Here is a 14,513-nt window from a genome sequence, read left to right on the forward strand (position 1 = left end):
TGGTCCTTTGGATCTTACCATTGCACGGTTACAAAAGGCAAATCCAAGAAAAAGAAAGACAGAAAGAATATTACCTCTAATGCCCGGAGTTCAGTGAGTCTCATCCACTGGTCCCTGGGCTTCTCTGGGCAGCCATGTCCTCTCAAGCAGGTCATGGCTCTCTTGCTGCATCAGCTTCCTGGAAGAAGAAAGAAGAAAGTATGCAGTTCTGCAGAGAGAACCTGTCAGAGGTTTACTTTCCTTGGATAATTCCAGCTGTGTGCATCTAAGATCCTTCACATGCTCTTTGACTTACATATCTATGGCAGCACTTCATGAGAGTGACATGAAAATAAGGCCAATATTGACATAGATCTGATGGTCTTTCAAACACCTCTCAGTGATTGAAAACGGAGCTGAGGCACCTGTTGAAAATTATCATCTTTGTATTGCAATGGTGGAGTACCAGCATGAAGTTTTATAACTATGGCATTTCATCTTCTTGATGATCATTTGTCACAGAATTAATATAGTAGCATACAATGAGATTTGCTTACGGATAGAATTGGAAATAAAAACATTGAATAAGAAAGTGCTTTGAAAATACAGTGCTTTATTTAATCTTTTGACAGGTGGAAACAACAATCTCTTCTAGAAACTCTCCAAAACTTGTTTTTTTCTGAGTGAAGATCCAAAGTAAATGAACTGGATGAACAGGGTTTTTTAAATAGCCAGGGTAATGTCATTTCAAAGCAGGCAAGGATAGAAAAGCTTCTGTCTCTATTCTGAACCATTTGAAAGACAGCATCTAGGAGGCTGACTTTGGGAATTTTAATGATAATGTACCTAAAGACATTTCAGGCTCTTAAAGATAAATACTGAAAAGATGCAAGGGAATAATATAATCTATGATGATGCAGTTTTGTTGATGTTTAGCTATTTATTTTAACTTCTTATTCATGAGAGTTTAGTACAATTCCTGTTAAATTTTTGTAAAAAGAGGCGGGATTTAAGAGAATACCCCACCAGCAGCCAGAAATTGGTGTTGGAGTTTCTGAAGTCTCTTGATACATAGGGAAGCAGATTAACTTTGTTGAGTCAGTGTGCCCTGGTGACCAGAGATTACTTTAGCCACTGCTAGTCCACCTATTCTACATTCAAGAAAATTCTCTCTGCTACTAGAGAGTCTTTTCCCAGCATTGGGTAAAGGCAGCAGAATCACAGGCATGTGAAATAATTGTTCCTCAAGCAACTTTACATTTTACTCCAATTTCCAGAGATTCAATTAGTTGTTTAAATCATTGGCATTGTAATGAAAATAGTTCTAAGTCTCTGTGGTCCGTCCTTGCAGCCAACTTTTCAAGCCCAGATAATTCTTTTCACAGCTTGGCAGTCAGGGACCAACAGAGGCAAAGATTCAATTTTCAGATTTCTTCCAGCTTTCCATTTCAATCCTATTTACCCTAATTTTTAGGTTATAGCTTGGGACTAAGATATTATTAAGTAACCATGGGTTAATTAAAGGACACTATAAGAGGGGGAAAATTTTGGAGGAAATTGTATCTGTAAACCTATGGTTCTCAAACTTTATTGCATTTGAATCACCTGGAAGCATTACTAATATGCAGATTTCTGGATCTATGACTAGAAATTCTGATTCAATAACTATGGGGTGGGTCCCAGAAATTTTCAGTTGTAAGAAGCTAGGGCCCCCTGAATAGTGACCCTCTTCCTCCTCCTCTCCCTCATTCTGATGAACGCCATAGATCCATGAACAAAACTTGCTTTAACTCTAGACATATGGCCCTTCTTTCAGCTTCTTGAATGTATCATGTTTTTCTCCCAGTTCAAGAGTCTGTACATTGGTGCATATGAGCATGGATGCTGGAGTCAGATAACTGTGGTTGCATTTTCATGTTTGCTCTGTGACAGATATATTACTTAATGTCTCTTTGCCTCAGTTTTCTAATTTGTAAAATGGAGGTTAATAATAACACCTGCCTATAAAGAAAGCACTTAGACCACCTCCTGACACCGAGTAGGTACTGGGCAAGTGTTTGTATAGTTGTATAGTTTGTACCTGCTGTGCATGAGACTGGCACTCCACTCTCTTCACTGCCCTTCCTTCTTAGGTCCTCAGCCTGTGTATCCACAGAGACCCGCCTTTTCCCTAGAATGCTGCTCTCATCTACCAGACTACCGTAGATCCCCCCACATCCTCCTCCATTAAGTAGATTATCCCACGTCGTCCTATTCATCCCCTTAACTTATCTTTTCTTGTTAGAGTTGCCCCTACTAGATTTTAAGTCCATGAATACGAGGACCACTTCTGTCATCTTCACAGCTGGATACTCTAAACCCAGCCTAGTATGGGGCATATAGTTGCCACTCAATGCATATATTTTGAATGTACAGATGTTCTGTAAAGAGATAGAAGAGTGTGGATTAAAATCTAGGCAGTGGATTTTGTGTCCTTGAGAGTGTCCTTCAACAGACTTTTTGGGAAATGGTGTCCTAAAACAGTACTTCTCAAACTTGAATGTACATACAAGTGCCCTGGGGATCTTATTAATTGCAGATTCTAATTCAATAGACCCAAATGGGGCCTGGAATTGTACATTTCTATAAGTTCCCAGGTGATACATATATGTTGGATATAAAGCTCTGGGTAGGGTTGGGTTCATTAGAAGTTTCTGGGCAAGGCAATGTCCAATCAAAATTGTAAAGTGAGAAGCATGGACTAGGGACAGACCAGCAAGTGGGGACAATATGGGAGGTGAAGGGGAGTGATTAAAAGTGGTTTAACTTAAACTGAGAGATCAGGAAAAGATCCAGGAGGATGGACCTGAGCAAGTGGAAACCTCGACTAATGAAGACAGAAGAACTCCTTTTTTTTTTTTGTTTTGCAGCTGTGACTTCAGGTTGGGTCATCAAAGTTGAGAAGTGGTTATGTTTGCAGTCCTCAAAGTTGACTGCACAATGGAATCACCTGAAAATCTCTAAAATATACTGATACCTGGAATCTACTCTAATACATTCTGATTTAATAGGTTTGTGGTTGGCAGCCAGGGAATCACTGGATTATGTAAATCCCAAGCCACATTCATTCTAAACCTCTCGGAAGGCCAAGGTTGTTTAGGGGACTGAGTGCACCAGCAGTGATTTGTGACATAGCAATGGATGAATTGCATCAGGTTTTATTTTGTCCTGGTTTGATTCAAGAGCTAAAACCTTAAAACATAAAGGTATTTTCAAGTCATGGACAATCTTAAGCCATGCTTATGATCTTGCTCCACCTCTTCTGAGTCTTTCCTTAAAAGATCAATGATAGTCTCATATTTTTCTAAGCAAACCAAAGGTCTATCTAGCTTTGGCCTGTTGTGGCCTGTCTAATTGTTGAATCCTTGTAATAAATTAACCAAATGATCAAGAACCATTTCCTTTGTACTTTTTTTTTTTCTGTTTTCTTCTATTCTTTTTTCAGCCTACAAAACAAATGCCTGCCTAAAGTATCCAATGTGGTCTAGTTAATAATAGCAACAGCTCGCTTACTGCAACATTTCTCAGCACTTAGTTTTGTCAATGGACTGATGTCTGAGCCTCACCCCAGCCCACCCTAGTCAGAATGTCTTTAGATTGAAAGGATATCTGCGATACTAAAATTCTCCATAGGTAACTTATAAGTGGTGAAGGATGAGAAACACTCATTTAATGCCTAATATTTTACAATATGTTTTTACATACATTTTGGCCTGTTATAGGAGATCACTGATAATTGTTTGCCGAGGTAGTGTTGGAATTAATTATGTTGGCCACGGCTGTCATCACCGTCATTCCTCATTTTTTCACTTTAAGATCACAAATCAATATTATCCTTTGTATGATTTATATCAGAGAATGTTTAAAGAGCCTCACTGCATATTTTCAACATTTAATTATATGAAGTTTCAAACATATGCATAAATGAATGCAATGTGAATACAAAGTATTAATGGTTAATACAATGTATTCCTGTCATGATGGCTACACAAAGCAATTGTCACCTCATGGACATTCTTATTTTGTCTATACATTAATCCCTACTTCCACTCCCAAAAGGACTAGTTGAAATAATTGCCAGATATGTTTACCACTTTATGGAAAGGGAGAATATGAAAGAGGTAAAGTTATTAGACTGAAGATAAATTATGGTATATTAAAAATAGAATATTCAACAGAATATTTCTAGAAACCATGGAGCTAATGATTAATTATTTGTCAGTCTCAAATAATTGGAGGCTGAAGGAACTCCTTTAACTTTCATCTCTAAGGAGTGAGCTAGAGAGCAGTGTCATGGTAACGGGAAAGCCAACAGCAGAGACTACTGCTGGGAGTTGGTAGGAAACCTCATTTGGTGGAATTCGTTTCCTCCTGTGTCAACCCTCCTGGAGTTACCTCTTGAGTTTTCAGTATCAAAAACAGACAGTGAGTTTTTTTAAAAAAACACGTAGGCATGTAGCATGGATTCTTGAGTTAGATTTCCTTGGTTCAAATCTCATCTCTGCCATACAAATTACTTTAAACTTGCTGTGTTTCAATTTCTTCCTTTCCAAAATAAGGTAATATTACCAGCTACTTCAAAGAGCTGTTATAAGGAGGACACATGGAACAGTGCCAGGTATATAGAAATTTATTATGATTTATTTTTATTTAATCTCAACCCCATTGAGTTTTTTTCAATCCAGAGATGTCTGAGACTCACCCCAGCTCACCCCAGTCAGAATGTCTTCAGGTTTAAAGGAAATTTTCAGTATTAAAACTCTCCATAGGTGACTCTTACTAGTGGTGGAGGATGAGAAATACTCAGTGCTTAACATTTATTTATTATTATTATTATTAGATGATAATGATGATGATAAAAGTTCCTTAAGGTCAGAGAGCTTGTATTATGTTGAGTTCCTGCAGTTATTAAGTCCTCTACCTGCTGGTATTATGGCACCTGTTTCTCTGCCTGTATTGCTCTGGACAGACTATAAACTCACAGGGTAGGAGTCTTTCATTTCATTAATGAACTTCCAGTGCTTAGTACAGTGTCTGGCACATGGTGGGCATTTAGTAATTGTTGTTGAGTGAATGAATAAATAAACACATCTATTCCCCTGTCAGTTCTTTTATTTATTTATTTATTTATTTATTTATTTACTATTTATATATATATTTTTGAGACGGAGTCTTGCTCTATCGCCCAGGCTGGAGTGTGGAGTTCAGTGGCTCAATCTCAGCTCACTGCAAGCTCCGCCTCCCGGGTTCAACCCATTCTCCTGCCTCTGCCTCCTGACAGTTGAGACTACAGGCGCCCGCCACCTCGCCCAGCTAAATTTTTGTATTTTGTAGTAGAGACGGGGTTTCACTGTGTTAGCCAGGATGGTCTCAATCTCCTGACCTTGTGATCCACCCGCCTGGCCTCCCAAAGTGCTGGGATTACAGGTGTGAGCCACCACGCCTAGCCCCCCAGTCAGTTCTAATGCTTAAAGATTTTGCTTTCTTTTAAAGGAAACTATGGCATTAACGGATTGTTCCACAGATACAGGCCAGTTACGGAATTTGTCAATCTGAATGTCAAAAATAACCTATTCTGGATTCCAGAATTTTGCCCACTCAAATACATACAAACACTACCTTCCTCTTTACTTTCCCCTGTCAAGCAGATGTGGCCCCTCCTCTTCACAGAACCATCCACACCTTTGTTCACCCATTTGTTCCCAAATAATGGAGGATCTGCTGTGTTTGACTAATCAAAGCTTTGAGCCTGGAACACTGGCCCAAAGAATAATGTTCAAGGCCCTTTAACACCTTGCTCTTCCTTGAGATTGACATTACCTCAATCTTCTTTGCTTCTTCTGTAAATTTTAGATAATGTTATCTTTTCCAAATAGTTTTTTGAGAAATTAAACACAGTAAGATGTATAGCTCACAAATATGTCTCCGGACCCAGGCCTCATACATGAGTGCAGGTATCTTTGTCTTCACAGGTGCTGCTGGGTGTAACTTGCTTCCTTTAGTCTGTAACTTAAAGTCCATAGATCACTACATGGTCCCAGTGCTCAATAAATATTCCTGATAATTTAGTAGGAGGAATGACAAACACTTGGGCTTGTAGAGATTACAGTTTTCAATCACACTCCTGCCAAACTGAGGAGTTCTGCTGATAACATTCATAAAAAACACCTTTTCCTATCTCACAAGGAGAAAAAGTTCATGGATACAATTCTCTCAATTAAATATTATTTTATTTTTTTCCTATTTTTTTAAATTATGGGATTTTCTGCCTGTTTTATTAAAACACAGCATAAGAAGTTATCAAATTTGGTTTTAAAAAAAACAACAACATTGCATTAGAGTCCGATGACCATATTGAGACAAGGAGGAACACTTACATTAGAATGAGAGCTGCTGCTCAGAGCTCAGCACTCTTCGTCTGGTGTAAACTCCTTCAGAGAAATGTTAATCCAGGTAATATCTGGGAGGGAAAGCATTGTCAGTCCAACCTCTTTCCTCTCAACCCATTATTCCATCTTCCCTCTGGACTAGAGATTGATGTATGCTTAGAAGGACCTGAAATCTACAGTATAATCTACTGGATTTTCCCTTACCTCCTACAGTGGCCCCAGGAGGTAAGTCTAATCATACATGACTAACAGGTGAGATCTCCAGGCTCAGAAAGATCAAGTAACTGCTCCGAGGTTACCTGGTACGTTAGAATCAGAGCATGGTGGAAATCCAGGCTTCTCTGGCTCTAGGGCTTGTCTGTTTTTATCCCATGACAATGAGCTACTTGCTACATCCATAGGTACAGATAATCTTGCTTGTCTATTAGCAAATCAAGAATTTGAAGCCTAGTACCTCTAGTGCAGGCTTTGCACTAAAGATGTTATAGATCACACATTAATTTGACATGTGCTATCTCATAAATTGTCAGGACAGTTTAATGGTAAGGGAAGAGCTGTTTTATTAGTCCAGCTTCACAGATGAGGCAACACACACCTCAAGGGAAGTTGCCATATGGCCTCAAAGGAGCAAAGACCAAGTTTAAAAACCCAGTGTTTAAACTTGCTATATTGTCTGTCCTGGTGCCCCTGTTCAGCTATAGAAAGGCGAACTAGACAAGTTTAATTCTAGCCACCAAAAGGCTATAACTTCAGCATAGTTGTGCTTTATTTCACTGCATCTTCCTATTAAATTTATAATAGCTATAATTTATATACATTACTCTATTTGATTATTTCTATTTTAAAATTTTTTTTTAAATTTGACAAATAATAACTATATATAAGTATGGGGGTACAATGTGTTGTTTTGATACAGGTATACACGATGGAATGATCAAATCAAGCTAATTAATATATCCATCACCTCACCTGCCCAGAGTTAATAATAAAGTATATTTCAAAATTGCCACCAGAGTAGGCTTTAAATGTTCTCACTATTCCATTTAATTCTTACCTCAACCTTATATTGAAAGAATTATTACTCCATTTTATGCCCTCGATCTTAGTCAAAAGGGCCGAGAAGCGATATTACTCCATTTTATGTAAAAGAAAACAGGGCTTAAAGATAGAGCCCAAGGTTGCAAAACTAACATTAATAAATACCAAAACCACATGGAATCCTAAGCTCTTATCCATTAGCAACAAATATTTGCTGAATGATCACTGCATTTCAGGCTCTGTGCTAGGCGCTGGTGTATATGGATAAAGTAATGAATTAAACATACAGAAATGTTTCCGTCATAGAGAATACCATCCAATGAGGGAAGATAGAAGAGTTGAACACAAAACTACCTAAATAAAGATGCAGTCACAAAATGTGCTATGAAGGTCAGGGCACTATGGAAGAAGGCAAGAAAAATCAGATTTCCCCTCTGCCTAGAATGTCTCCCTTCATCTCTACTGCTTGCCCAAATCTTACTATAGCCTAAATCCTAGCCTCCTCCACAGAATTTGTTCTGACCTTTCTGCTGGAAATAAACACGTCCCCCTCTTAAGTCCCATACTCTGTCTGAAATATTTGCAGTCTGACTATTGGTAAAGGTGTTTTGTGTCCCTCTGAAGGATTGTGAACTCCTTGAGGGCTGAAACCTTGCCCTTTTCAGTTTTCAGTCCCCAAGGTACCAAGAAATAACTTAAGACAGAACAGAACTTAGTAAATGCGTGTCAAATAAATAGTTGCTAGCAAGAACCAATTTGCTTAAGCAAACCTAGCAAACTGCTGAACGAGAAGTTAGTCTACCTTCACAGCTCAATTTTCCTCATAAAAATTTGCATAGCTTAATGCAAGAACATATGTGATGACGCTGGCCACAGAATGTGTGAGACTTAGAGAATCAGATGTCTCTGTTTTCCTGGCAAATGTGGTTAAAAGGGAAAAACATTCTATCATTTTAATTTATTTTTTGTGTACTTATTTGTTCATTTGTCTGTCAGTCTGTCTATTATCTGTAATGAAGTTGTATGAATATATCTCAGGGAAGCAAACCCTATTGAGTTGCTAATTTCTTTTCTTTCTTTTTTTTTTGAGACAGAGTCTCACTCTGTCGCCCAGGCTGGAGTGCAGTGGTGCAATCTCAGCTCACTGCAAGCTCCACCTCCTGGTTTCATGCCATTCTCCTACTTCAGCCTCCGGAGTAGCTGGGACTACAAGCGCCTGACACCACGCCCTGCTAATTTTTTTGTATTTTTAGTAGAGACGGGGTGAATTGCTAATTTCTTAAAGTCATTTCCCACTGGTGCTTCAAAGTCAGTTAGTAGTTCAAAAACAGTAGTAGTTACTGTTTTCAACCATATGGTTATAGGATATGCAATGCACTGTCTAATAGGGTTTCTTTCTTGATAAAAACCCAAGGCCATATATAAGGTGAAATGCAAAATTGTGGTCATGTGCAATCTTTTAGTGGCCTAAGTTTACCCATGGGTAAAACTTAAAATAATTGAACAGGTTTCTGAAAATGTGGTCCACAAACCTTCAGCTCAGATCTGTGTGGTATGCTTGCTAGAACCCTAAGAGATTCTGATTTTGAAGTTGGAACTAGGGCCTAAAAATCTGCATTTTAAAATTAACTTAGTGATTCTAAGACTCACTGAAGTTTGAAAACCACTGTATTCGAGAAGCATTCGATGTAACCATAGACCAACAGAATGTTTAAGAAATGTATGACTGGCACCTACTGTGTTGTTTTAATTGACTCTATTTTAGTTTTTAAGGAACAAAGGCCTTTAAGCTACATTAGGTAAAAGGGGGTTTGGCTGGGTGCGGTGGCTCACACCTGTAATCCAGCACTTTAGGAGGCCGAGGCAGGTGGATCACGAGGTCAAGAGTTCGGGACCATCTTGGCTAACACAGAGAAACCGCGTCTCTACTAAAAATACAAAAAATTAGCCAGACAGGGTAGCACGCACCTGTAGTCCCAGCTACTCCTGAGGCTGAGTCAGGAGAATTGCTTGAACCCAGGAGGCAGAGGTTGCAGTGAGCTGAAATCACGCCACTGCACTCCAGCCTGGGCGATAGAGCAAGACTCCATCTCACGAAAAAAAAAAAAAAAAAAGTGGGGGGCTTGATGGGAATTTATAACAGATCTGGCAGATGTCCAGATGTAAGAAAAAAACCCTATGGGTGTGATGGAAACTATAAATGCTGGAATTACAGCTTAGATTGCAGCTGGAAGTAATGCTGGAAGTGTTGGAATTACAGGCATGAGCCACCATGCCTGGCCCTTTATTTATTTATTTATTTATTTGTAGAGATGGGATCTCGCCATGTTGCCCAGGCTTGTCTGGAACACCTTTTGCTGTCCTTCCGCCTCAGCCTTCTGAAATGCTGGGATTACAGGTGTGAGCCACTGTGCCTGACCCCGGTTTGCATAATAGTTTTGTGCCAGGTTCCCTCGATGACTCAGAAGCCTGTTGGAGCAGCCCCTGAGGCCAGAGACTCATGTGGAAGGGGAGGGGACAGTGACGCCCAAAGGCGGCAGGGACTGAGGGCTTGTGGTGTTCCGCAGGGAGACTGGCCTCTCCAACTGGCTCAAGCTCTGCTTTTCAGAAGGAATTCAGAACCTGGCTCGTCCCTGTCTTGTGCCTTCTACCAGTTACACTCTGGGTGCTAAAGTATTGGAAGAGGCTAGCATGTTTCCAATTGAAAAGGCTTGCTTTTTTTTTTTTTTTTTACTTCACAGCTTTGCTTTGGGAAAAGGGCTGTTGTGAATTAGGTAGAAATATAGAAAAGGAAAATGAAGCTCCGGAGAATAGAAATGCAGTAGAATAACACCTTCATGTGGAATAGAAACTGGCAGAATGAGGTACTCACTCTGAGTATGATCTGAGTCTGATATTACTCACTCTGAGTGTGATCTGAGCGATGTTTTACTTCAAACAAGCAAAATATGCAGTCTGGTGTACTTGCATTCTTACCGAAATGCCTTGGCTACGATTCCTATCAGTGGTCTATGATAAACAGTGCTGTCTTGGTTGTCTTATAAAATAAACCAAAGTACCAAGGAAAACAAAATAAATTTAAAAAGCAGAAAAATAAGCAAATGTAGGTTTGGTGTGTGGAGTTCTGTTCTTTACACCTGAAATACAATACTATGCTGTCTTAGTTTATATCTAATAGTGACTTTAAAGCGCTATTAATTTCCTTCATGGAACAGCCAAGTTATGTTACCATAAATAAATCCTATGGCACATGGATATTTAAAATGATTTATTGTTAGCATTGATGGCAAAAATCTGTGTTTCCTTCAATGTGAGTGTTCTTTCTTTGCAAAATGCTTTTTCTTCTGGCTGGTTTCATTCTCATATCTGTAGAATTCTCCACAGATGATATAATATGATTCTTGTTTGTCTATAGAGGTAAATGAGTTGTTTTACGGAAACCAAGGTACCTATTCTAATTAGAAGTATATTTTTAGTCTTTTGATGTACTTCCTATGAAGAAATTGAATAAATTAGCTTTGATTTACCTGGGGTGTTTCCTTCAGTTTATTAAATAATCTTCTACAATTAAAAAGAATAAATTAGTTATTTTTTGCTTCCTTGGCTTTGGTCCCATTTCAATATGATTTCTAAATTAGAGTGTTGTTTCCGGAGGTATTTGACTCGCTGGGTTAGCTAATATGATGGTAGATTTATAAAGTGTTTAATTTATGTTACTGTAGCAAAGCCTAGAATTAGAGGTGGAGTTAAACATTAGGATCTTAATATGTCAATTTGAAACTTCAGGTTTTATAAAAACATCAAATAATTTATGTATGATTAAAAATCAAGAAACTATTAAATTTTATGCTTAAATGAAATAGATTGCTCATGGTTTAGACAAACAACTTTTAAGTGTCCCCTAGTAGAAAAATCAGCCCTGGATAGTCTGTGAATCTCTTGAAATTGTTTTGAAATTAAGTTGCTACATATAGATGGTTCAGATAGAATATCTCTTGAATGTTATGTTTTCAATGATAAGAAATAAAATATCCAAAAATAAGCAAGCTAGGAATGATAGGCTGTCTGCCTTTTGAAATCTTTCCAAGTTAAATTTAATTTGCTGATATCTAAAATATGTTTGTCATATTGTATTTTCAGACCTTATGGATAACCGGAGTAGGAATACAGGTCACATGAATGTGGTGACAAGTTCTGTGGCAAGTGTGTTAATTTCTAACTTGAGCCAGCAATATCCTCTCTCATTGCTGAATGACCACAATGGTTTTGAGTGGATGTTTGATCATATTTAGTTTTGCACTTAATTATATTCTGTCTTAAGTTTCTGTCTTATTTGTTCGTGGGTACTGGGAAGAGCTTGACCTTTTTTGGAATCTAACAGACTTCTGGTGGACTCTTGCTGTTGTCAATTTTTCGCGGTGTTTTGAATTTTAGTTAACATCTCTGAAACTATATGCTGATATGTAACATAGATATAACATGTAATATCTGTAAGACAGCTTAACTTCATAGGGTTTTCTTATCCCATGCAAAGAGATTAGCTCAGCAACAATTGCTCAGCATGTGATAATTTTCTCCATTATGTATTTTTTTCTACCCCAAGTAAGTTGTAGGATTCATGATTATTTAAGCTCAAGCCATAAACATTATGAATTTTATAAGCAGAAGATACTTAGTGGTGTGTATGTTTATGTGAGTGTGTATGTGTGTGCTTGTGTATGTCGTGACAGAGAAAGAGTGGGGGGGCTCTCATAGTGGAACAATAATAATGTTTAGTATTTAAACATTATGACCTGTTTATCATGTATAATGTTATCTTACATTTTTGCAATGTAAACATGCAATGTAATATTGCAGGAATGTAAACATTGCAAGAATATAAAATAACATTATATATGACCAACAAGGTCATACATGGTCATGAACTTTGAAGAATTCCATCTTTTCCCATCTTTCCTTCTACCCCAAATCAGAAACAACTGAGAGTTAATCAAAGCAAAGAGAGGTAAAAATATCAGCTGCTTCTCAACCCCAGACTGAGACAGGCTTTCCTACCTGGCCACAGCCTATGTTGAATAGCAAAACATTCTCCTTGGCTGAGCACAGCTGAGAAGACAGATGAATAAGTGCATTTTCTGAGCAGATGTATCCCAAGAAAGAAAAGGAGAGAGGATATCATAACAAGAAACATGTCAGTTTCTTGTTGCCAAAGTCATGATTTACATCTCCACAGGAGATGTAGGTGAGGGAGGTGTAGAGGGTTGAGGCACAAGAACTACTATGGAAGTGGATCTCCCTTCACAGGCAAGGCCTCATTAAGAGGACTCCACTCTTGCTGTCTGGTGCTGTGTGACTTGGCGAACTCTCACCCTAATACCTTCTACTGCTTCCTTTACTTCCCTCTAGCTGTGTTGGCCTCCTTTCTGGCCAAGCTTTTTTCCATCTCATTCAGACTTGCACTTGCTGCTCCCTCTTTCTGGGAATCTCTTCTCCTAGCATTTTGCCTGGGTGACTTTTAAAAACTTCATTTTTTAAGAAACAGGGTCTGGCTTTGTCACCTAATGGAGTACAATGATGCAATCATAGCTCACTGCAGTCTTGAATTCCTGGGCTTAAGCCTCCTGAGTGGCTGGGACTACAGGTGCGTGCCACCATGCCTGATTAATTGTTTTTATGTTTTTAGACGTACAGTCTCTCTGTGTTGCCCAGGATGGTCTCAAACTCCTGGCCTCTAGTGGTGCCTGACCCTTGGGTGCTTTTATTCAACACTTTGTTTTCAATTCAAATGCCATTGCCTCAGAGAGTCCGTCTCTGACTACCCTATTTAAAAATCGCCCTTCTCCCTGTTTTTGTTTTTTCTTCTTCATTACTCTATATTATTTTCTCACAGCAATTATCATTATCCCAACTAGAATGGAAGTTCCATGTCTTGTTCTCTGCTGAAACATGTTGAATGGTGACTACCACAAAGTAAGTGCTTAAATATTTGTTCGATGAATGATAATGGATGAGTCAGTAAACCTTTTTCTAGGGCTTACTATATACCAAGATTTATGCCGACTGCTAGTTACATTAAGATGAATAAAATGAGGTTACTTTTATCACGGAGCACTCAAATAGAAATTCAGGCATGCAAACACTGTTTTTGCATAACAGGAATGGGTATAGGAAGTTATGGAGCCAGAGAGAAGGGAGTCCTGTGATTGGGGAGGATGTGACTGAGAAGGTGAAATTGAGTAGATCAGGAGTTACCAGGTCAACATGGGATAGATGTTAACAAGTAGTAAGTAGCAGAGGAGATAGGTGTGCAGAAGCTTGGCTGTGTGAGGGTACTTTGTAATTGAATGAATTACAGGTGGCTAATGATGCTTGAGATACACAACCCATATGGGAGAATGATAAGAAATAAAGAGATATGCAGGTACCCGCTCGTGAAGACCTTCTACAGAGTTTGTATCTTATCTGGAATTCTGGTGGAATTTAAATTTTAACCATAGGTGTGATAAAAATCACATTTATGTTTTAGGAAAAGAAAATAGGATAGGAAATAATGAGGTGAGATGACATTGGAAACCAGTGCAAAAATTAGGGGACCATTCAATTATCTGGGCAAGAAATGAGGAAAATATGTTCTTGAATAGAAAAGGGGAATTGAAGTTATCTTCATCTGTTTTCTGTTACTTATAACAAAATACTTGAAACCGGGTAACTTATAAAGAAACAAAATTTATTTCTTACAGTTCTGGAGGCTGGGTAGTTTAAGGTTAAGGGTGTGCATTTGGTGAGAGCCCTCTTGCTCGTGGAGAGTCTGCAGAGTCCCAAGGTGACACAGGGCATCACACGATGAAGGGCTGATCGTGTGAGCTTAGGTCTTGCTTTGTCAGCTTATAAAGCCAACGGTCCCATTCCCATGATCCATAATCCCATGAATCCATAAATAAAATCCAGTCACCTCTTAAAGGAGCCACCTCTCACTTCTGCCACATAGGAGATTCACGTTTGCCATGAGTTTTGGAGGGGGCAAATATTGAAACCATAGCAGTAGATAAGCATATGAATTATCATAAC

The 14,513-nt window shown here is 38.6% G+C and overlaps 1 protein-coding gene across 1 annotated transcript in view; it reads left to right on the top strand.

Moving 5' to 3' along the window:
• THSD7B (thrombospondin type 1 domain containing 7B) overlaps nucleotides 1-14,513 on the top strand; it is a 788,242-nt gene that overhangs the window by 353,512 nt on the left and 420,217 nt on the right. The window lies entirely within an intron of this gene.

The sequence above is a fragment of the Macaca mulatta genome, chromosome 12, assembly GCF_049350105.2.
Source record: "Macaca mulatta isolate MMU2019108-1 chromosome 12, T2T-MMU8v2.0, whole genome shotgun sequence".
Lineage (NCBI taxonomy): Eukaryota > Metazoa > Chordata > Mammalia > Primates > Cercopithecidae > Macaca > Macaca mulatta.